We start from the raw sequence: 25,902 nt of genomic DNA on the forward strand, positions 1-25,902 counted from the left end.
ACTCGAAACTACCACACCAGTGCAACTACCAACAATTTGGAAATAGGTATTGAACAATGACAAATGTTAAAACCAGTGGAAATGTGCATCGGCCCAGTGGGGGAGGAAACTCGGGGGGTGAAGGGGAAAGTAAGATTATGAATTATGTAACCATGTTAACTTTTCTAAAAAATAAATATTAATAAATGTTTAAAAGAAAACAAAACAAAAAAAAAGTGGCTGATAGGACTTTATGTCTTTGCTGATTCTCATATCCTGTAATAGACAAAGAGTTGCCCAAGTTTCTGCTGTGATCCTTGCTTTTGGCAGGCTGTTTGTCTTTTTGATAGCTATCCTTTATCTTTACATCTGAACTTATAATCATGAACAACTTCCATCTGTTTTTCACTCATATTAATGTAGATCTCCTCCTGTAATATGAACTCTTCTTGATATCAAAAGGAATCTGACATTGGCATCAGAATAAGAAAGATATAACTTTAGAAAAGGACTTGGTCTGTACTTATTATGTTTTCCTTAGGGTTTTTTTTTCCCAACAGTTTTGTAAGTCACTAAACCTACAATTAACCATGACAGCTAAATACATTTTGTTGACAGACTATTTCTTATCTAGCTAATAATTGTCAAAAGAGAAATCAACATATATACGTACATATTTTGTTCCCTGTCCCAATCTCAAAAGTTTTCATCATTTCACAAAAGCTAAATATGGTGGAATAGACGACATGAGATTTTTAATTTTTCCAATCAGGTAATGAATGTCTAGGAATAGCAAAAACATTTAAATATAGCAGATATTAAGACATGGAAGCTAAAACCTCATATATTGTTTTCTGATAACATTGTCCTAGAGTTTAAAGAGAGAGCCAGATATAGAGATAGGAGCTACTGGGATCAAATATGGCCTCAGACACTTCTTAGCTGTGTGACCTCCACTGTCTCCACTCCACTCCGCTTTACCACTCTTCTGTCTTAGAACAAATACACAGTATTGATTATAAGATGGATGGCAAAGATTTTTTAAAAATTGAACCTGTTTTAAGAATGAACAAAACAGGGAAAGTAATTTTAAACAAATAAATCAGCGTACACAATCATTTTGTGGAGGCTCAGGAAAATAAGAACTTCATTAAACTATTTTAAGAGGTAAAGCTGATTTTAATCAGACCTTTTGTAAGGTAGATCTCTTTTATTTTCAACTATCTTCAACTATAAGAGCTATTACATTCAAACTCCCTAGGTGTTTTTTTCAAGCAGTAGAAAGGAGCAAACAGTATGATTTGCCAACAATTGTTAAATTCTAGTTTTCAGCCGTGAAACTCTGTGCCTCTTAAGAATGATGGTACATCAAGCTCCTTCCATTTTCTCACCAAGGAGCAATTAGCTTGCATTCCTGCAGATACTGCATTTCAATCTTGTCATGCTAGCTTTGTCCTGAGTTTTGATACTTTTTCCTTTTTCAATTCACATGTACAGAAGAAAAGGAAAAAAAAAGAAATGACCTTCAGGTATTGAATTTAGATTAAAAGGCTTTCTTGTTTGTTTGTTTGTTTGTTTCTAGCCTCTGCACTGGTACCAACATATATTATTCACGATTTCCAGAATTTTTCACTTAGACTAGTCTTCTAACTTTCTTGAATTCAGAATGTAGTGTACTGGGTGCATGTGCACAGACAGTACGGTTATTTAGAAGAAGTCAAGCAGTTAAAATCAGGTTCTGATAGGAGGGAAAAGTCTGGTTGTAAGCACATTTTCTTTGCTTCCAGCAAGAGGAAAAAAAGGCTTTGAAAGGAAAGGGTAAATATGGGAGTTGTAAGGAAATAAATCTTAGGCATAAATGCATAGGCATTATGATTTCTTTCGGATAGTCTCCTTGGAGCAGGGCCAAATAAGTTTTGATAATATTATGATGCAGAGAAAACTATTCATATAATGGAATGTAGACATTGCCCAATCTACCATGAAAAACATAAAACTTGTATCCAAATTATAAATAAAACAATTGATTGAAAAAAGGAAATTGTAAACAAATAAAGGTTTCCAGGGTTTTGTATCATGTTCCTGGGTTAAAAAAAATCTTTAGCTTGAATTTGCACTTTTTAAAATGTGAATTCTGCCAAATTTATCAGGATGTATCAATGCCAACACAAGCTGCAAAATAAATGATTCTTTAGCTGTTAGCAACTCTAGGATTTTAGGGATAAGGAATCTATTGGTTTAGGAGACTCTGAGGCTCATTGATTTCTCATTTGCACTTGCTGTTACCATTTTTATCCCTTTTCCTCAGATAGTTCCTCTTTTACCACAGATAACTAAAGTGTGAATCCTCATGTAATTAAGGATGACTATAGACCAGAGCATCATGCTGCAAGAATAATGCAGGGAAGACTAAATTGAGAAAAGCTGAGGTGTGTGATGAATTCTAAAGACAATGAAAAAAGACCTTGTTTATAGCTATCCTGAGGGAAAATAGGAAGATCAAGAAAGATAGGGTCACTGCAAGAGAATATGTAAGACAATGATAAAAGAAGACAAGGAGAAAAACAGCTGAATTACCATTGAACACCTCTCTTCTATTTTCTCCTCCAAGGACATTGATGAAATAGCTCAATTTTCAGATTGGGAAAGGCAGAATAATAAATGGTCTGGGGGAAATTGAAGCCCAAGATAACTATGGAAATAACAACAACAACAATAATTATAATTAAAACCACATTAAGTTTCTCTCAAATCTAGGTGAACTACATCACAAGAATACCAATGGAATTGCCCAGTTGGATTGTTGTCACTTTTTGTACCTTCTAAGAAAGCCTATAAAGAAGACAAGGTGTCAGAGAATAGCAGAAAGACAAATTTTCCAAAATTCAAAAAGGAGTAGAAGCAAAATTCCATTTGTAGGGTGAAGTTAAAATTCTGCTAAGACTCTAGAACATTTTATTAAAGGGTTAGGTGATGATCACTTGGAAATAGAAATGATGATCATCATGAACTACCATAGATTGATTAAGAACAATTCATAGCAAGGTGATCACTCTTCTATTTTTTTTAACAGTATTAGATTGATGGGTAAGGGGATTCAGTATGCCTGATTTTCAACAAGGTATCAAAGTTCTCTTTGATTTGTCTTTTCCATATAAGCACTTAATGAAATCATAAGTTCTCTTCTACATTCAGCTCAACATCATCTTATTCATGAAATATTTTTTGTTCTCTTAGTTGATGAAGCTTCTCTCCTGAAAAAGTCTATATTCAAATATGAAATATAGACAGACAACAAAGAGTTGAATGGGGAAAATCCTTCCTATGAATGAGTAATAAGAAGTTATAAAACAATCTAGGAAGTGAATAATATCAGAAAAAGGAAGAGAAAGACAAAGATTTAATGAGGCAACATGAATGACTGCAATTGAAGAAGCACCCCCACACATACCAGTATGCCACTAAACGTCTCTAGGTGAACCATTAACAAGAATAAGAAGGAACTAAGGTTCTCACTCTCATCTCAGCAATTATAATAATAGGAGCTAACATCTACAGAGTACTTTAAGATTTTACATAATATTTTACATATATTCTCTCATTTGGATCACACAACAATCTTGTGTGATAGTTGCTACTATTTTCTCAGTTTTTGTAAATCTTGAAAGTGATATTAATTCAGTGGCCTGTTCAGAATCGCACAGCTTAATATAATAAGTAATAGTCAGGATTCAAATAGTCCTTCCTTCCTAAATCCAATATTGTTCACATTGCTGAGTTTCTTTCCAGAGAAAGGCAGGGAGAATTTTGCAGTGATATACAGAGAACAGAGAAAGTTTGTATTTCTTCTTGGATTTTAAGGATCTAGAGTTTTTTTAAGTAAATAAGGGTCAGATCAGGATCCAATAACAACAAGGAAAAAAGCAATAAATATTAATGTATTGAACAGAAATTTATTGATCTGATAATGAAGGACGGGTCTGACTCCTTGTGCTATGCAGCTGAAGCACAAGTGAGAATCTCCCTAAACAAGACAAATAAAATAACTACTCTTCACTTCTGATATTTCTAATGGATGCAAATGAGGTGTGAGAAGGAATAGAGAGAACAACATTAAGGATTATAATATCTAAACCAAGAAATTGGGACTATAAAGGCAAAGGTGTTGTATTCATCCCAGCTACCCATTGAAAGAACAAGGGTTACAGAAGAAAAAGGATCATTTGGGAAGAAAACATAGGTTAAATAGTTGTCTAATGTATAAATACTATGTACTTTGAGTTTTTAACACTGTGTGTAAAGTCAAAATAAAATATTCAACTCAAAAAAACAAAAAGCTGTCCAAGAAAGGAATGTGAATTTCTGGACTACCAAGTTTGTGTATATGTGTGTGGGACCAATGGGAGTATCATTCTCCTTCTAAAGATACCATCCTAACTACTTGCATTTGCATTCATTTGACTAAATTGGGATTCAAGAAGGTTAATTTAATTAATAAGGTTAACCTTGTGGATATCTAACTTCTCTTGCTAAAACTTATGAGCCTCCATAAAGTATGCTTCTTATTAACAACAACAAAACCCAAAATAATTGGTACAAATCATTTCCCCATAAACCTAATAGCCCTCCAAGGCATGCTCAATGGAAAAAGGAAGAGAGGACAAACTCCAAGTCCTTTGTTGGTTAGACAGGGGTTCTACCAGTGTATCTAATGCCTAAATTGGAACTCTTGGGATTCATTAAGTTATTCAAAACTTCCAGAGCTTTTCTACTTGGTCAATTTGGTTGCTCCATTTTTGACCTGATAGGAGAAGTTTATTCCTTAGAAAGGTATTACCCATGCATAGATTTGGTTTATTTACACATTACAAGTTGAAAAATTTTTCTATTTTTATTTCATCATCAGAGTTCAGGGCAAGAGCTTCCCTCCATTACTTATAGAAATTAAAGGATTTTGACCAAGAATAACATTCATTTTATTAATGTTAATTTTTACATTCATCTATCTATCCATCCATCCATCTATCTTTCTATCCATCTATCTATCATTTATCATATAATACATCTATGCAAAATATACAGATTATATATGTATATTATATACACACATATAAATATAGATATATGCATATATAGGTGTTTATGTATGGATATCTAAGTCTAAAGTCTTTAAAATGAAAAAAAATGTCCTAGCCAGAATACAGTACAGGAGAAAGTATACTGGATCTTTGGGGTCAGAGGATATTGTCTTAATTTCTGGTTCATTTACTATCTGGTTCATCTTGGGCAAAACTCTTAAACTCTGATCTTCAGTTTCTTCATCCGAATGAAGATTTGGATAATCTAGTGTTTTAATTTAAAAAATATAGCTATTTTACAAGTAAATGCAGTAGATGGTTTACTTAAATATTCCTTTAAAATTCTCATTTTTCTCACAAAAGGCCCTAAACATTTCATATAATTAAAATACATGTGACTATTATTCATTTTATTATTATAAATGAATGCAGCATTTTTGGTTTTCTATATGATCTGCATTTACTAAACCATTATTTCTATTATATTCTGGTGAGATAAGTCATTATTATCATCCATTTTAAAAAACATATTTAAGATGGATAATAAAAGTATTTCAATATGTTGTAAAATTAGCCCTACCAAATTAGAATCACGACTAAAGGAATTATATGGCTCAAGGGAAAGAATCATTGATAATTTGAGAAACTCAAATCAGCAATTTAGTAACAATGATTTAGTACAGAACTCAGTTCCTGGTCAGCCTCATTGCTGACCTGATTAAACATACACACACACACACACACACACACACACACACACATACAAACAACATATGCACATATACATGCACACACAAATACCAAATATAGTGTAACTTCTACAACATGTAAATTTTTTCCATTTTAACATTTTTCAAACCAGGTGACCAAAATAGTCATAATGATGCTTTAAAAAAATTATACTTAAGTTATATCATGTCAAGATAATAAGGGCAATGACCTGTGGCAATGAAATTAGAGGGTGCTGAATTGAGATGATCTGATAGCACTTTTAATTCTTCTATAGCATGAAAACAGCAGAACTCAGAATCTAATAAGGATAAGGTAATAAGGTAAGAATTTCTAGTAGATAGAGGAAGCTATCAGATGATTGGCTGAGTTGAAATGTTTATCTGACTTGCCTACATCAGACTCTACCTTTTCCTATTCAACTAAGGACCCACATTGTGCTGTTTCCAACTGTCACAGTTTTTCAATTGTTACAGTAAAATAATATCCTAGTGATAAATATGTTAAAAATGATGGGATAGATTAATTAAAGAATGTAGAAATTTTCAGTGACTCTTCTGTTATCTAACTAAAGAAAATTTGAAAATGACATAGTTTAAAATGTATAATATAAAAAAGTCTTATTACATCAATCAGGCTAAAAGTATGCCTATTAAGTTATTTATCCATCTATATATGCCCCACATCTCATCATTCAAACTACCTACTATTTCCACTCAACATTTGTTATTTTTTACATTAGAAAAAATATATTTATTTTTAACATTAAAAAAGAGTTCCAAAGTATTTTACTCATTTCTCCAACCCCTTCCAGCCACTGAAAAAAATAATCTATATTAGGTCAATTGTAAATGTGAAAGCATGGGAAACATATTTCCAAATTATCAATATGACAAAGAGCAAAAACAAAGAAAGAAAAAAGAATATATTTGAATTTGTACTCAGGTGAATAGTATTTATTCATCATGAGCCTTTTGGAATTTTCTTTCATCATCATATTGATTAAAAACTAAGTCTTTCTCAGTTGATCTTCATTAAAATTGCTATTACTATCTAAAATGATTTACTAGTTCTGCTCACTTCATTTTCCATCAGTTCATATAGATCTTTCCATGAGTTTTTTTCAATAAATGCATCCTCATTGTAATTTCATATGGCATAATAATACCCTATCATAATAATAACTCACATCTTATTCAACTCTTACCCAAGTAAGCATCTCCCCAATTATCAAATCTTTTCTACCATACAAAAGAGCTGCTATAAATATTTTGGTATACATAGGCTCATTTAACTTTTCTTTGAGCTCTTTGGGGTACAGACTTAATAGTGGTATTTCTTGATTAAATATTATATAGTTTTTTAGCTTCTTGAGTAAAGTTCCAGACTTTTCTCTAGCAGGGTCAGCATGGTCCACAACTCTACCAATAATTTCATTAGTATACTATTATCCCTTTTCCCCTCCAGTATTTGTCATTGCTGATAATTGTGAGGTGGAACTTCATTATTGTTTTAATTTGCCTTTCTGCAATAATTAATGATTTAGAATATTTTTCATTTGACTCTAGATAAATTTGACTTCTAAAAACTGCTTCTCCATATTCCCCAAGAAGTTATCAATTGAGAAATGGCTCTTAATTTTACAAATTTGACTTAGTTCCTTTTATATTTGGGAAATGAGACCTTTATCAGAGCTTTCTTTATCAACTATTTCCCTATTGGGTAAGATAACATTTCTATACACAACTATGTATGTGATTAAACACACATATATACACAGACACATATATATGTATATATATATATACATATATATGTATAAAAACTGGATGGATGGAGAGAGAGAGAGAGAGAGAGAGAGAGAGAGAGAGAGAGAGAGAGAGAGAGATGGATAGATAGATATTCTTCCTTTTTTGAGCCAATGCTGATGAGAGGGAGGACCAAATTTTCTCACCACCTTCCACCCTCGCCATCTTCCTGATCACTGTAAAATCTCTTCTCTGTTGGTCCTTTTTCTATGTGAGAAAAAATGTCCCTCTTCTACCTCTCCATTCTCCATTTTCCCAGTGCATCCTTCTTTTCCCCTTTTTTTGAGATAATTCCAACAAAACTAACTTACTCTCATGGACTCTCTATTTGTAGACTCATTCTAATTCCCCTAACAATAATAAAGATCTTAGGAATTAACAGGTTTCATCTCACAATAGTCCGCAAACAACCTTATTGAGTCATGTATGATTTCTCTATCATGTTTACTATTTTATGCTTCTCTTCAGTCTGCTGTTTGGATGCAATTTTTTTTTAATTTGGCCCTGATCTTTTAATCAGGGACACTTGGACATCTTCTATTTTTATTAAGTATCTATTTTTTCCCTTGATGGATAATACTCAATTTTCGTGAGTAGGATATTCAAAGTTGAAATACAAGGTCTTCTGGGTTCCAAAATATCATATACTCAAACCTTTGCTTCCTTAATATGACTGCTGCTAAATCTTGTACGACCATGACTGTAGTTCTATAGCATTAAAGTGGTTTCTTTTTGGCTGCTTAAACTATTTTTTCCTTGATACGGGAGCTCTGGAATTTAGTTATAATAATTCTGGTAGTTTTCACTTTGTAATCTCTTTCAACAAATGATTGGGGATTCTTTCAATTGCTATTTTACCCTCTGAATATAATATATTGGGGCAGTGTCCCTGAAAATTTATTTAAATATTTCTAGACTTTTTTTTAATCATGGCTGTCAGATAGTCCAATATTTTTTAAATGATCTTTCCTTAATCTAATTTGTAGGTAGGCTGTTTTTCCTATGAAATATTGTACATTCTCTTCTATTTTTTATCCATTTTGTTGTCTTCCTCAGATTCAATTTTCATTCTCATTTTTTCTTTTTTTTTAATACTCTTATCTTTGGTCTTGAAATCAATACTGTGCATTGGTTCCAAGGCAGAAGAGTGGTAAGGGCTAGGCATTGGGGGTCAAGTGACTTGCCCAGTGTCACACAGCTAAGAAGTAGCTGAGACCATATTTGAACCCAGGACCTCTCATCTCTGGGCGTAGCTCCCAATCCACTGAGTCACCTAGCTGCCTCCCATTTTCATTTTTTCTGACATTTTGCCATCCATGTTCTTTTCCTCCCTCATGATTCTGCTTCCTCCCCAATAAATGGTCGGTAATATGATATAGAGTGCATGTGTTATCATGTAATACATATTTTCATTTTGTCATGTTGTGAAAGAAGATGCATATTGCTTATACTATAGAAAAAATCTTGAAAGAAATAAAGAATATCATTCTTCAGTCTACATTCAGACTCCATCAGTTCCTTCTCTGTGGATGAATATCCTATTTCATCCTGGATCTCTTGGAGTTATCTTGAATCCTTACATTATTGATAAAAGTTTTCATTTTTAGTTGTTCATCATATATTATTCCTCTTGCTATGAACAACATTTTCCTCATTCTTCTCACTTCACTTTATAACACTTCATATAAGTCTTTCTAGTTGTTTTTTGTCTGTTTGTTTGTTTTGTCTCATTTCTTATTTCTTATGACACAATAGTGTTTCATTAAAATCATAGCATAATTTGTTCAGGTATTCTTCACTTCCCCAACTGATGCATATCCCCCAGTTTCCATACCTTTTCCAACATAAAAAGAGCTGCTATAAATGATTTTGTTCATCGATATATTTTCTTCATCGTTCACTTTTTAAAATATTTTCAATAACCTAAATTTTCCCAACAACCTTTCCTAATAAAATAATAAAGCACTTTAGACTTTAGTGAATCAGAGTCTACGTCAAGGGATTCAAGGGTCATACAAATCCTGGGAATAGTTTTGTCACCTTTTGAAAATTTTTATTTTTCTCCTATTTACATGCTGTTTTATTGTTTCTTGAAGCCTTGTAGAGTCATTAGCTTCTAACTGTCCATTTAGAAATTTTAAAAAGTTATTTTCCCAGTGAGTTTTTGTACCTCTTTTCTCCATTTGGTCAATTCTGTCTTTTAGAGTGTTCTTTTCCTCAGTGAATTTTTGAGTTTCTTTTACCATTAGACAAATTCTTTTTTTTAAGATATCATTTTCTTAAGCATTTCTTGGGGCTCTTTTACTAAGTGGTTAATTCTATTTCGATAATTTTCTTGTGTCACTCATTTTTCCCAATATTTTTCTATACTGCTCATCTCTTTAACATTCCTTTTTCTGAGGTTTTTGCTTGCAGTTGTTTTCATATTGTTTTCTTCTCCTGGGTTTGTTTCTTGGTCTTCCTGGCCATCATTTATTTTATGGTAAAATTATTTTTTGCTTCATTCTTCATTTTCCCATTCTATTTCTTGACATTAAATTATATGTTAAAATTTTCCTCTACTCACTCGGGGGTGGAGAAGGACTGAGTTAAACTTCAGTCTTATTCAAGCTGCTGTTTTAACAACTAAGTCCTGGAGGTCTGTAATTTTCAGCAATTCCAAGTTGTATAGTCTGGGAAAAAGTGTGGCCATTGTTCTTCTGATCTTCACTCTGGCCTTTACCCAGGAAGGACCCCTACTCCTCTGTAGCCACAAACTCTAATGTTCCTCTCAGACATAGGAAAATTATTAGGGTCATTTCTCGTTTTTAATTGACTATAAGAATGCCTTTCCAGGCTGGAACTGCAACCCAGAACTATATATTGGTTAAAAAAAAAAAAAGGGACCACTTATTGAGAGCTGCCTGAAGTGCTAACAAATGGTCCACTGTGACCTCTTTATCTATTGTTCAAATCCTTTTACTATCTCTGTGCTGAGAGATGATGAAGCTACTGTCACTGTCATCATTGCTCAAGACCTAAAGCTGGTGCTGCTATAGCCTGTGCTCTTGGCCAGACCCAACCTTGGTGTCCCAGAGCTCTTCTAACAACCTCTTTAGTTGTCTTATGCAGGAAAAAAATGTCTCTCCTCAACCATGTGTTGGCATTGCCGCTCTAAGATTTGATTTGAGGTACTATTTTAAAGTTGTTTGGAAGGGAATATTGGGAGAGTTTAATCGAGTTATTTCTTTTTCTTTGCCACCTTGGCTCCAGCTCACATTCTAAAATCAATCTATATAAGCAAATTTCCTTCTCTTCCACTTGCTCCATTTTCCACTGCATTTACATTTCTCTCTATGTTTTAGATTTTTTCTCACCATTTCCATTTAGCATTTTCCCCACTCCGATCTTTCATCTTTTCTTGTATACCCAGTGCTTTGCTCAATGTCTGGAAAATGGTGGATACTTTATTTTTTTTTATTTATTGATTTTCAAAAACCTTACTGAATTGGTACTAGAACAGGCATCAATCTCATTAGAGGAAAACATGGAAATGGTTAGAAATTCAAATATGATTTAAGGCAATTAAAAATCTGACATCTTCCAACACATGAACATTTATCATTTAGTGATTAATTAATTGCACCAAGATTAGAGTCAAACACGTAAGGTGGAGTATTGGCTATAACTCTTATTCATTGTTGTTTGACCCTAGGTAATGTACTTAAGAGCTTTGAATTTAGTTTTGTCATGTGTAAATGGATATAATTACACTTGCACTTTCTCTCTCACTGGGTGGTTTTAAAGAAAGTACTTTAAAAACTATAAAGCCATATCAAAATGTGATCAAATAGTAATGGTTGTCATTATTATCTCAGTAGCATACATTAAAAAGGCAGGTTCATGCCCCTCTCAACAGACTTGCTTAGCTTCAATGAGCTTTTGAAATCTCTGCCATGAAACTTTTCTTTCCTATTTGTAAAGTGGTATTCAGGGGAGTGGTGATGGTGATAGGACTGGCCTAATTCTCTCTAATCTGAAACTCATGATTTTCTCTTAACTCACTACTCCATTTTTGGCATTTCTTCATAATTTCCTCTCCTTTTTCATGTGAATTCATAAAGATTTCCACTTCAAAACTATTTTTCTCATGATATAAAGGATTATAATACTTTAATTCATTTGGTTTATCACAGCCTACTTCTACATGCAAACATCTCATAAAGATTGTTGTTAACAAAAATAATGAAAAGGAACAGATGAAAAGCTAAACATTCATTCATTCATCAAGTATTCCTTGAACATTTCTTGTGTATCTGTTATTGTGATGTAGTAGATTCAAGAAGCTCCAAATCTATCTGGAAGAAAATAAAAAGATGTTCAAATAAAACAGCATGAGTACTAAAATTTATTGTTGGAACAATAAAATTAACATAGGTAAATATGAGAACAGTATAAAATTAGGGATGGGGTAGAGTTAGTCAAGGCCTTCTTGGAGGAGGTGAATTTGAAGGAAGATGTTAAACATCGGTTTTCTCTTGTTTCTAGGCATCCCACCACTGCCATGATAATCTTCATTTTCAATGTCTTCCCATTATTTAGAGAGCTAGGTGACCCAGTGGCTAAAGAAGTAATTTGGAGTCAGGAAGATCTCAATTAAGATCCTGACTGAAGCACTTACTAATTTTGAGACCCTGGGTAAGTAACTTAATCTGGGACTCCCTTGGTTTTAAATGTTAGCTATTATTATTTATTGAAATAAAAACATCTGATCCTGAGATTCAAGTGTCTTTATAGTCTGGTTACAACCTTTATCTGCCATTTATTTTAGACTACTCCTTAATAAGAACTCAATATTCCAATCAAACTGGATTACCCTATTCTGACTTAATTTCCCTTCTAGTGTCTATATTTCTATAAGACATAGACTATGATATCTTAGCAAAATGAAGGGAGAAGGGAGAAGAGAAAGGAAGATATGAACAAGTTATGAGGGATAGAATTACTAATTAGCCACAATACAGAAGATATTACAAAAGACAAAATAGATACCAATTATAACATTTCACAAAGATTTTATACTTGGGCCAATAATTCTGGAAATCAATTTGAAATTAAATTAAGAAAATGTCCCTAAAACACTGACAAAGAGATACCACAGCTAGATGTATATAATTCCTAGGAAGTCAAAGTCAAGAAAAGAAACAAAAAGATATATGTGTGCGTGTATACACATTTATAATGGTACTTTTTTGTAAGAACTGGAAATGAATAGGTGTCCATCATTTGATGAATGACTGGATAAATTGTGATATTTACATGTACTGGAAAATTACTATGTAAGAAAAAGAAACAAATTTGAAGGCATAGACAATAAAACATATTAGAACTAATGCAAACTGAAGGACCAGGAAAACAATGCATAGAATAACTAAAAGATTGAAAAAGGAAGAATAACAGCAACAATAAGAAATAGTTTTGCTCCATAATTATACTGATCAACTATGTCTCTGGATAAAAGAAAATGATCCCTCTTTTCCTTCTTTGCAAATAGGGAACTGTGAGAGTAGGATATTGATTTTATTGTCAAAATCAGTTCATGTGATGATTGGTTTTATTTAATTTTTTTCTCTTGTTTTCTGTTGTTAAATGGAATAGCTCTCCTGGGAGGGAAGGGGAAATGAAATACATTTGGAAATGTGGATGCTATAAAAGCAAAGAATATCAGTGAAAATTAAAATAAACATTAAAATGCTTTTACACAAAAATCCAACTAGAATAAGAACAATTTTATGGACTGAAAATATTTGCATTTAATATCTCTGATAAAAGTCTAATATCTAAAATATAGAAACAATTGGAATAAATCTTATAGAATCTTACAGATTCTCCAAAAGAAAACAATAGATCTGAGCCAGCATTATTTCAAAGAAAGAAAAATTAATTAGTAAAAATCTGATGAGATGTTCAAAATCACTAGAGTTCAGAGAACTAGTTCAGAGAGTACACATTGTAGTGCATGATACCAGAAACGATTCACATTTATCATCATAGACCTTGAGACTCATAGAACCAGAGAAATTTAGAGAGACATATGAACAAGCCCTCAGAGATTAGAAACTGAGAGCTAATTTCACAGGAGGATCTTCCTTCAGCATTTACCTCATTTGCTGACATCTTGGGATGAGGCTAAAGAAATACTTTTTACAATGAGTTCAGTATAGCTGTTAAGCTTGGTTAGAAGGAACCACATTAGGATTAGTGTGAGGGAACTTGTGATTGAGTCCTAATTCTGTTACTCTATGGATCCAGGGAGATTTCAGATTATCTGTCTAAGCTTTCAGTTTTTCCATTACTATGTAACTGCTAAGTGTGACTGTGAAGGGTGAGAGATCTCTCACCCTTCTCTCCTTCTCTCACCCAACCCCAAAGAGAATGGGTTCAAAACCATTGACCATTTCTAACTATTGAGCCTATTCAGAGGTTCATCTTTTTAGTTGCTCTTAGCTCCATCCTTTTCAGTGATAGAGTATAAGGGTGTTTGCTCCCAGGCATGCTCAGGACCTCTTTCCAGTGTAAGCCAAACCATGATGGTTTGTAAAAGAAATCCGAATGAGCCTACATTCAAGTTTTAAGGTTCTACTCAATGAGAAAATTTTGATTGTCTGCTGCTGGCTGGTGATGGATCTCTGTTTTGTTGATGTTGACAATTATGCTAAAATTAGCACAAGTGGTAAAGAATCCATTCATCTTCTATTATATCTCTGTCTTGGAGAGTAAACACTCATCTACCAACAAAAAGCACACCAACTAATGCTCAGCTTTGGTCTTGGCTCATAGCCTTTTCAAGTCAAGTAGTTTATCATCAGTTTCATAGCTGACATTGATGCTTTTTTTACTTGTCCTCATTGAAGGCATCTGACAACATTTTGGAAAGCATCATGCTAAAAAGCATGGAACAAGTATGCAGCCTTTTGTCACTCTATTGGTGAATGAGAAAGCAGGAGATCACTGTCCTTCATCTAGCTCCTCTGGGAGGATGTCATCATGAATGGGGATAAAATGTTTAGAGAAGTCAAATTTTGCCATGATTTTCCACAAACCTTAATGAATGACAATGTCAAAAACTTTGGCAGGTCAATGAAAATTGTGTACAGACCTTTCTCCTTTTGGCATTTTCCTGGAGTTGTCAGGCAAAAAACACCCATAGAGACCATTCTTTAGCCTTCTCTGAAGCCACATTGACTCTCAAAAAAGTGTCCATCTGTCAGGTGAAGGATGAACTGAATAAGGAGGACTTTGGTAAGAATCTCATCAGCAATGACTAAGAGATCCCCTTGTGATTGTCACAAGATAGCCTATTTTCTGTTTCCTTTTTCTTTTATAAAGATGGATAATGGAGGCATTCTTGGTCTCCTGGAGATAACTTTTCCTTGCCATATAACCCAGAATATTTCAGTCAGCTTCTATATGAGGAGTGGACCTCCTACCTTACAAGTCTCTGTTGGGATGGAATTGGGGCTACATGATTTGTCACTCAGGAGGTGCCTGAAGGTATTCAATACTTCTTTTTCAGTTGGAAATTCTGTTAGAGAGGGACCGAGTAAAACCTGAACATATACTCAGTGACTTCTGTATTGCTTGATGATGGTCATTATATTGGATGGATGGATTGGATCCATATTATAAAGATATTCAGTGTGTCTGCCCAGGATCATGTTCTTGTCACTGATCAGTATCGTACCAGAACCATTGTTGACAATAAAGAGATAATTTTTGAATGCTGTAACTAAGTTAGTTTATCTTGGCAGAATACTTTCTAGGAATGTCCACACAGATTATGAAGTTGGTGCATGCATTTCCAAACCTAAAGTTTAGAGTATGGGAGCCTCTGAGAGAAAATATGGAGAGAAGAGGTATGAGGCTTCATACCAGAGAGAGGGTCCACAGAATTGTTATGGTGACTTCATTGTCACATGCCTGTGAAAACTAGACAATCCGTCAGTGTCATGCCAAAAAACAAACTGAATTGCTTCCACCTGAATTGTCTTTGGAAGATTCTGAAGATTACTTGGCAAGATAAAGCTTGGACATTGAGGCTATCCTTTGAGTTGAATTACCAAGTATTCAAATCTACCATAGAAAATGAAACTTAAATAGGTTGGCCACAATAGCTCAAATGCCAAATGAAGGATTAATAAAAAAAACTATTTATAGAGTGCTTGAACAGGACACTCACTTGGTGGTCAGAAGAATCAGGACAAAGTCACTCTCAGGGTCTCTGAAAAAAATTGGTATTGAATGTGAGACATGGGGGATGCTGGCACAGGAATGGTCAGCATAGTATCAAAGAAAGTGCTATACTCCATTAGCAAAACAGAATCACAGTAGGAAAAAGGAAATGTGAGCTATGCAAATCTAGATATATCTCTATCCCAAATATTTTAAAGGATTCTGTTTTCGACTTGTTATAAGGAGTTCCACATTTGTATCAGACTGATTAGCCACAACATAACTCATCATACCCTGACTGACCCAAACATTGTGATGTCATTGGTCTTCTTTGAAAATGGAGGAAAAGACGAACAATATTGAGAAAAGGCATATCATCACTCAGAAGAATAAACCGAAGTTTATCATCTCCCTATGCATTCTTTGACCACAAGTCACAATATGCCTACAGACAATGAGCATAAATATAGTAAACGGAATCAGGTTTACAAACTACAAACTGGATGTGGAGACTTAGGGACAATAGGAAATTCTATTTGTTTTCTTTTTATTTGTCTATCAAAAATGTTTGAGGAGACTGATCATTGTTACTACTTTCTTCAGTATTTCATTTGTTTGGCCAGGCTGTTTGCTAGACATGGTTTTGCCACCCTTCTGTCACAATGCTCTCTTGTCTGCCTCTCTATCACCTCTCCTTCTCATCTGCTATTGCTTTGTAGATGCAGTGGTTTTCTTCTACCCATCTCTCTGGATCATCTTAATGGTCCAACTTCCTTCCTTACTGTTTTTTTTATTACATGATAATTTCTCTATATTTTTCAGAGAGAGAAGAGAGACTAAAAGATATCCAATTGCAATTCAAAAATGTTTACTCCAGAAAATATCCTGGCACTAACTCTGGATGTTATATATAAAAGGAAGAGTTCGGATCAGACAATCTCTGAAATCAATTTTGGTTCTAAATCTGTGGACCTGTGCTATTCCTTATCAAGAATAGAAAAATGCTCATCTCTATCTTTTGAAATGCATCTTTTCCTTCCCTATCTCAAATAATATTGTCTCCCAGACACTCTAGCTACAGATATTTTTTCCTTTTAAAGTTTGTCTTAGTATTTCACCTAGAACTTGCTTTCACACTGATTACATTTCCCCTGGTATCATTATTATGTACATGTCTTGCCTCCTGCCAGATCCTGCCACTAGTGGGTTATAACCTCAAAATGAGTGTATGTGCTACATCTTTCTTTGTGCGTCATATCTTTCTTCTTATTCCAAGTAACTAGTGTAATATTGGGTAGGCAAATTACAAATATTTTTAAATGTATTGTAATGATCGCCCACATCCAAAGGGCATTATATCAGTCAGGTGAAGATGCATACTTCTGTGAGGTTAGATTTTTCTTGCTCACTTATTAGATCTCCACCCCTCTTCATCTTTCTCTCCCTGCTCTTCTGTTTGGATGGTATCTGAATTCTATTGCTTGTACTTAAAGAAAGGTTTAATCCACAAATCAAATCTCTTAGTTCCAATACCTATTTTCCTGGACATTCCCTTTATATTACTTCTTGCTGTGTTTTACTCTGATACTTTTAGAAGTATTTAATTAGTGTGGTAAAAGAAAGCATACAACAATTTAAGGGCACTTATGTATATCTTGGACTATGAAATCTGTCCCATAAAATTTTCAATATCATGAGCAAAGGGAGAATAAAATCTCAGAGGATCAGTTTTCAAGACGTGAGCACAAATGTTCTTAGTCAAAAAGTGGGCCCTCATTCCTCTTGGATCAAAGCAGGCACTGCCAGGCACCAGATGTCTTTTGCTACAGCAAAGTAAAAATGGAGCTAAAATCAATTTAATTTTCTTTGAGTGAAGGTACCTTCTCATTCCCTATTGGACAGTATTAGTCATTTCTTTTAAGCTGAGAGAAGATGCATATGCAGGAGGTGGTATTGATAGGGAGTACATTCAGGCAAACCAGCACAGGTGAGAAGAGAATCCAGCACAATCCAAAACAGTCAGAATCTGAGCAAAATAGCGGCAAGGAGCCCCACAGAAAGCCATCCAGGCTGCCCCTTGAAGCACACAGAGCAAAATCCAAAGGCAGTCAGGCTTCCCCCAAGCACAGGAGTAGACCCTTAAAAAAGCTCAGGCAATACATCCTCTTTATCGGGAATAGAGCAGAACTTCAACATAAAGGCATGTCCATGAAACAGACTGGAAAAACGAGCAAAAGACAAAGAAAAAACCTAACCATTGAAAGTTACTTTAGTGACAGAGAAGATCAAAATATAAACTCAGAAGAGGCCAATAATACATAAATGCCTGCATGTGAGGAAAAGGTGAAATGGTGTCAGACCTTAAAAGAACTCATGGAGCAGCTGAAAAGTATTTTAAAAATCAAATAAGAGAGATAGAAGCAAGAAGGTGCACACAGCAATATTATACCTCTCTCTCTTTAGTATAGGAACAAACTAAAATCATTTGGGTTTCTCTGCAGAGAAGGAGCTATTATGAACTTTACCAAAGTAAGTCACTATAAATGTAACTTTGTGTATATTTTCTCATCTTCTTCAACAGTTTCCCCCATCATCATCCCTATTCTATAATCTTCAATCTTTCCATGTCAACTGGCCCTGGACTCATTTCATGATGCTTATCAACCTACTCATCTTAAACACACACACACACACAAGTCTATCATACTTTCTATTTTTCTTCCTTTCATAGTCAGCTTCTTTCCAAAATGCTTATTGATGCCTTTATTATGAAATTCAATAACTTTATGATCCCCACTCTGTTCTTCATTTTCTCCTTCTGGATACTCTCTACTCTCTAGAAGTTTATGATATTATTTTCTACTAGTACTTCTCTCTGCTTCACCAGTGTCTTTTCATGGATCTTGGTACATATCAAAGCAATTAACTGCATATCCTCTAGGATCCACCTCTTTCCTCTTTTCTCTTTATGTTCTCACTTGATAATCTGATGGAGTGACACATCATTATGCAAATTTGCTCAGGATCTATTTTTCCAGCCTGAACCTCTCTCCTGAGTTCCAGATATATATAATGAACTTGTTTTTTGGACATCTCTAATTAGATATCTTATGGGCATCTCAAATTCAAGATGAATTCATTTCCTTTCTCCAAACCCTCCCTCTCTTCCAAACTCTCTCCTTCCACCAGGGCACCACAACATTTAAAGGCAATAAAGTTCACATTTCTCTATTCTTCTCTCTTGCTCTCTTCACATATCCAATTCAATGCCATAGGGATCAAACTACCAAAGAATTATTTTGTAGAGATATAATGAAAAAAATCACCTGGAGGAATGAAGTATCAAGATTCTCAAGGGAGATTTATTGATCTGGCACCAGAAACAAGATGGTAAGAACAAGAGTAGAAGCAGGGAAAGTTCCAACTACTATGAAAATCCTATCCAACCAACCTTAAAATACTCCCTCAGAACAAATACTGGAGTGAAAGAAACAATAAGGAGACAGTGTGAAGCAATTAATCTTAAATGCAGAGAACATATTGAAAGGTAGGCAGAGAGGGTCTGACTCACTGAGGCAAGGGGAACAGAGCCCACAGGAGGCTACACCAAGGAATACTGGCACAGAAGCAAGCCCCACCCCCAGCCCCATATCTACTGTTTCCTGTTCTGAACATGGCCAAGCCAAGGTCCAGACTCTGGGACCTAAGCCAACAGCAGTGCAACCCCACCTATTTTTTTAAAAATAAGAAACACTTTTGAGACAGGGAGATGCACATAGAATAATGGTAGGGGCTGGAACAGGATGTATTGTGTATCATCTGAAATTAAAAAAAGCAGGACTAGCAATTCTGATCTCAGACAAAGCTAAAGCAAAAAAAATCTGACTAAAAGAGAAAGGAAGGAAATAACATCTTTCAAAAAGGCATTAGAATTACAGATATTGAAATAAAATCAGTACTAAACACATCTGTACCAAATGGTGTGCCCTCTGAAATTTTTAAAGGAGAAATTAAATGAGTTTCAGGATGAAATAGATAGTAAGATTATAATTGTGGAAGACCTCAACTTTCCCCTTTCAGATCTAGACAAATCAAACCAATAAACAAATAAATAAATGAACCAGGATGTAATTAAAATTTCAGAAAAGTTAGAACTAATAGATCTCTGGATAAATTGAATGGAAATAGAAATAAATATACCTTCTTTTCAGGAGTACATGACTGCTACATAAAGTGTGACTATGTAGGCATAAAAACTTCACAATCAAATGCAAAAAAGCAGAAGTAATAAAAGGATCCTTTTCAGATGATAATGCAATAAAAATTATAATGAATCAAGGTCCCATGGAAAGACAAAAATTAGTTAGAAACAATAATCTAATGCTAAAAATGGGCTGGGTGAGAGAAAAATATAGAAACAAACAATTTCATTAATGAGAATGACAATATCAAAATTAATAAGATATAGCCAAAGCAGCAATTAGGGGAAAATCTATATCTCTAAATGCTTAGATCTATGAAATAGAGATGAAGTAGATCAATGAATTGGATGTGTAACTAAAAAAAACTAGAAAAAGAAAAATTAAAAATCTCCAATTTTAGACTAAAATGAAAATTCTTAAAATTAAAGGAGAAATTAATAAAATTTAAAGTAAGAGAACTATTGAACTAACAAATAAAACTAGAAGCTGGTTAAGGAAAAAAAAGTCAAATAACCAGTATCAAAAATGAACTCATCACCAATGAAATTAAAGCAATCATAAGGAACTATTTTGCCTGATTATATGCCAATAAATCTGACAGTCCGAGCATAAATTTCGCAGATTAACAAAAGAGGAAACACAATATTTAAATAATACCATATCTAAGAAAGAAATTTAAAAGAACCTTCAAAGACCTACCTAAAAAAAAATTCCCACTGCCAGATGGATTCACAGGTGAATTCTATCAAACATTTAAAGACCAATTAATCCCAATACTATATAAACTATTTGGGAAAATAGACAGAGAAGGAATCTTGCCAAATTATTTTTATTTCACAGATATGATACTGTTACATAAGCCAAGAAGAACAAAAACAGAGAAAAAATCATAGGCAATTTCATTTATGAATACAGGCCCCAAAATTTTAAATAAAATACTAGCAAGGAGACTACAGCAATATGTCCCAAGGATCATTCACTATGACCATGTGCAACTCATACCAAGAATGCAGGACTTGTTTAATATTAGGAAAATTATCAGCATAAATAACTATATCAATAATCAAACTAACAGAAATCACATGATTATTTTAATATAGGCAGAAAAAGCCCTCAACAAAATATAACATTCATTCCTATTAAAAATAGTAGAAAGTATATGAATAATTAGGTCATTCCTTAAAATGATAAGTAGTATCTACCTAAAACTGTCAGCAAGTATCATAAGTTAGAAACCTTTCTAATAAGTTCAGGAATGAAGCCAGGATGCCACTTATCACAACTATATTTAAATATTGTATTAGAAATGTTACCTTTAACAATAAGAAAAAAAGAAATTTAAGGAATTTAAGTAGGCAATGAGGAATCTAAACTCTTTCTCTTTGCAGATGATATGATAGTATACTTAGAGAAACCTAGAGAATCAACTAAAACAAATATTTGAAATAATATTGTTGGCAAAAGTCACAGGATACAAAATAAATCTACATAAATTATTAGCATTTCTAGATATTACCAACATAGTTCAACATCAAGAGAGGAGAAACTCCATTTAAAATAACTTTAGACAATATAAAATAACTGGGAATCTACTTGTCAAGACAAAACCAGGAATTATATGAATTCAACTACAAAGTGCTTTTTCACAGAAATAAAATCATATCCAAACAATTGAAAAAATAAAAAATTGCTCAAGGGTAGGTTGAGCTAATATAATAACAATAACAATTCTACCTAAATCAATTTACTTTTTCAACACTATACCAATAAAGCTACCAAATAATTATTTTTCAGAAGTGGAAAAAAATAACAAATTTCAAGCAGTAATCATCAAAATAGTCTGGTTATTGACTAAGAAATAGAATGGAAGATGAATGGAATAGATTAGGTATATAGTATACAGGGCTAAATGGCCTTAAAAATCTAGTGTTTGATAAACCCAAAGACCCCAGATTTTGGCAACAAGAACTCACTGTTTTAGCAAAAAACTGCTGGATAAATTGGAAAATAATATGGCAGAAACTAGGTATAGAACAATATTTCACATCCAATACCAAGATAAGGTCAAAATGCGTACATTATTTAGATATAAAGAGCGATACCATAGCCAAATTAGGGGAACCAAGAATAGTTTACCTGTCAGATCTTTGAAGAAGGGAAGAATTTATGATCAAATAAGAGACAGTGAGCATTATAAGATGTACAATGGATAATTTTAATTATATTAAATGAAAACTTTTTTACAAACAAAACTAATCTAACCAATGTTAGAAGAGAAACAACAAACTGGGAAAAATTTTATAACAAATTTCTCTGACAAAGGTCTTATTCCTCAAATCTGTAGAGAATTAAGTTAAATTTACAAGAATATGCCATTTCCCAAATGACGAATGTTTGAAGGATATGAACAAGAAATATTCAAATGAACAAATCAAAGCTTCCAATAATCATATCAATAAAATATTCTAAACTACTCTTGATTAGAGAAATGGAAATCAAAGCAACTCTGAGGTACCATCTAACACCTATCAGATTGACCAATATGACAGCAAAGGAAAGGAATAAATATTTGAGGGGATGTGGCAAAATTGGAACACTAATGCATTGTTGACGGAGTGGTGAACTGATCTTAACTTTATGTAGAGCAATTTGGAATGGTGTCCAAAGGAATATAAAACTCTAAATACCCTTTGATCATGCAATACCACTAATGATTCTGTATCACAAAGAGATAATAAGGTAGGGGAAAGAACTACTTGTCCAAAAACATTTATGGCAAATCTTTCTTGTGGTGGCAAAGAATGGCATTCAGGGTATACCCTTCAGTTGGTGAATGTCTGAAAAAATTGTGATACATATTGATTACAAGGTTCTATTGTGCTATGAGAAATGAAAGCAAGATAATTTCAGAAAAAAAAAGTTCAAAAGATCTGTATGAACAGATGCAGAGTGAAATAAGTAGAACCAAAAGAACATTATACACAGTAACAGCAATAATATATGATAATGAACCATGAAAACTTGGCTATTCTCAGCAATGGAATGATCTGGGACAATTCTGAAAAACTTGTGACAGGAAACACTATCTTCCTTCAGAGAAAGAACTATTGGAGTCAGATGGATATGGACCAAAGCATACTATCTTTTAAATCAGTATGTTTACTATTTTATTTTGAGGTTCTGATTTTCTATGAGTGTGCTCTTACAGCATATGTCCAACACGGAATGGTGTTGTTTTGCATGATAATTTAAAAAAATAAGACATTAAAAATAGGATCCCAAGATTAATAATTAAAAAAAATTGAAAGAATCTCTAGATATAAAACCATACTACAAAGTAGTTATGAAAATGATTTGCTACTAGATAAAAAATAGAAAGTTAATCAATACAATAGAATTGGCATTGTGAACATGGGATTAAATCTAAAAATGGGCAGGTTAGAGTTTTTTAGATTTAATTTTTAGATTTTTAGATTTAATCCCATCTTCACAACATGCCACATCCAAAAACAGTTGGACACAGCAGCAGCATACTTGATAAAACCAAAGATTTTCTTCACTGGGGGTAATGATTCATTATTATCAAAAACTGCTGGGAAAATAAGAAAGCTTACTAATGGAAATGAGATGTAGATTAATATTTTAAACCACAGACCATGACAAGCACAAAATGAATACATGGCTTAGATTTAAGAAATAATATTATAAACGAATTTGAAGAATAAGTAAGCAATGGAGAGGATTTTAGGAGATAAAATGGACAATTTTGATTATATAAAATGTAAATTTTTTACACAAAACAAGTGGAACTAGAATAAGAAGAGAAACAATTCAGAGGAAAAAAAACATTAGCAACAAATGTTCCTGGTAAATATCTTAAATATAAGATAACAAGGAACTTATTCAAATGTCTATGACTAACCTATTCCCCTATAGTTAATGCCCAAAGGATAACACCAAAAAGCTTTCAAAAGAAGAAATCTAAGCTATAAACTTTTTTCACACACAAAAAACCTCTAAAAATAATTTAAGAAAAACAAATTAAAGCATCTCTGAATTTTCACTTAATACTTATTATATTAGCAATGATGACAAAGGAGGAAAATGACAAATATTAGAAGTACAATAGGAAGCAGGCACATTGAAGTATTTATATATGCAATATATCTTATAATATGCATAATTATATATTGAAGTATTCTCTACGCATACATATATGTGCATATATGTATTGTGTGTTTGTGTAATTACTTGTGTGCCATTATGCAAGATTATGCTACGGTATTCTTTCTGCATTTGGGAATTTTTATAATTTCTGAATAATTCTATTTGTTATCATATTCGTATTTTAATAGATTGCTTTTATTTATTCAATTGGGACAAGATTTACAGGCCTCCCATGGTTTTAAAAAATATATAGATCTATATCTCTGGATAGGTATAGATATAGACACTGTAAGACTTATGAAGATGATTAGATCTTAGTAGCTTATTAGGACTTCTTCAGTTAAAAGTTTTGATATGATTATGGCCGAAGTGAGATTTTCTTTCATAAAAACATATAATTTCCAATCCATTATTTCTTCACTTGTATTTTTCCTTCCCTTGACAAGCTTTTTTCTTCTTCAAAGCAATAGGGAACAGATTTTTTTTTAAATTAGTTTACTCTTTTTTTCTTCAGACTTCAAGAAGTCTGTCACACTCTATCAACAAACATCTCTTCAGCTTGCAGGTACCTCTGAGGGTCTTTCTTTTCCATCTTTATATATATTTGTGTGTGTATGTGTGTGTGTGTGTGTGTGTGTGTGTGTGTGTGTGTGTGTGTCTGTGTTGGTAGGGATTCCAACAAGAGACATGTAGATATAATCTGAGGACATATAGAATAGCTGTGATAAAAAAAAGAAAAGAACAGAGAAATACACATTTTCTTTTTTGTTGTTGACTATTGGTTATTTAAATATTTAGATTGCCCTTTTCATAGAAATTGCAAAGCAAGTCCCCAAAGAAAGCAATCAAATCTCACCCCTGGATTCTCTCCTCAACTCAATCTATTTATTTTTGGCATTTCAACTTAAAGTTAAAAAATCCTTTTAAAAAGTGCATGGCTTCTCCATTCACTCTTCTGCTAATGTTTTCTTTCTAGCTCATGAAAATAATACACATTCCAGTAAATGACTTTTTAATGGTTATTTTTGTTTAGTAATGTCTAGTGTACTCTGTAATATTAGTCTGCATGCTTGTGGAAAGTATGACCCTGTTTTAAGGGCACCAAGGGAACTTGGTGAAAGTAAGTCTGACAATTGTAAAGCTCTGAATGAAATAAAGAGGAAGAATCATTTCAGAGAGTCAATAGGTTTTTCCTTTTTTATATATTTTCTTATAATCAGTGCTATTTCACCACGGGAAGGTATACAAACAGGCTCCCATGCTGTTCCTTGGCAAAGGCAGGACAAATCTCATCACAAGGCAGGATCTCAAAAGTTTCAGATCTCAGGCTTTAAATAGCACAAGACTGCCTCCTGTACTACAAATTCGAAAAATCAACAAAGCCAGCTTCAACTGACTCTCTTCCAAGAAGGGAACAAAGATCAGGCATAAAATGACCACACCAAGTCCTACTACTCTTTATGCAACCAGCTCCTTCAGAGCCTTCTCAGGAGGTAATTACATTAACCTCTTTGTGATCTTGAGAGGCTTAAGGATCCAGCTTGATTAAATTACATGGCTGAAAGAAACACTTTCAAATCAAGCTCAATCCATGACTTTCTCTGAGAAATGCCTGGTCACAAAGTAAACAGCCCATGATTTAACTTGGCACTCCCTGAGTGTACAGGACTGAAGGGAAAATAGCAAGCCTGATTCTTCCTCCTGTGGCTACTTTGTAGAAATGTTTTG

Source organism: Gracilinanus agilis, chromosome 6 (assembly GCF_016433145.1).
Source record: "Gracilinanus agilis isolate LMUSP501 chromosome 6, AgileGrace, whole genome shotgun sequence".
NCBI lineage: Eukaryota > Metazoa > Chordata > Mammalia > Didelphimorphia > Didelphidae > Gracilinanus > Gracilinanus agilis.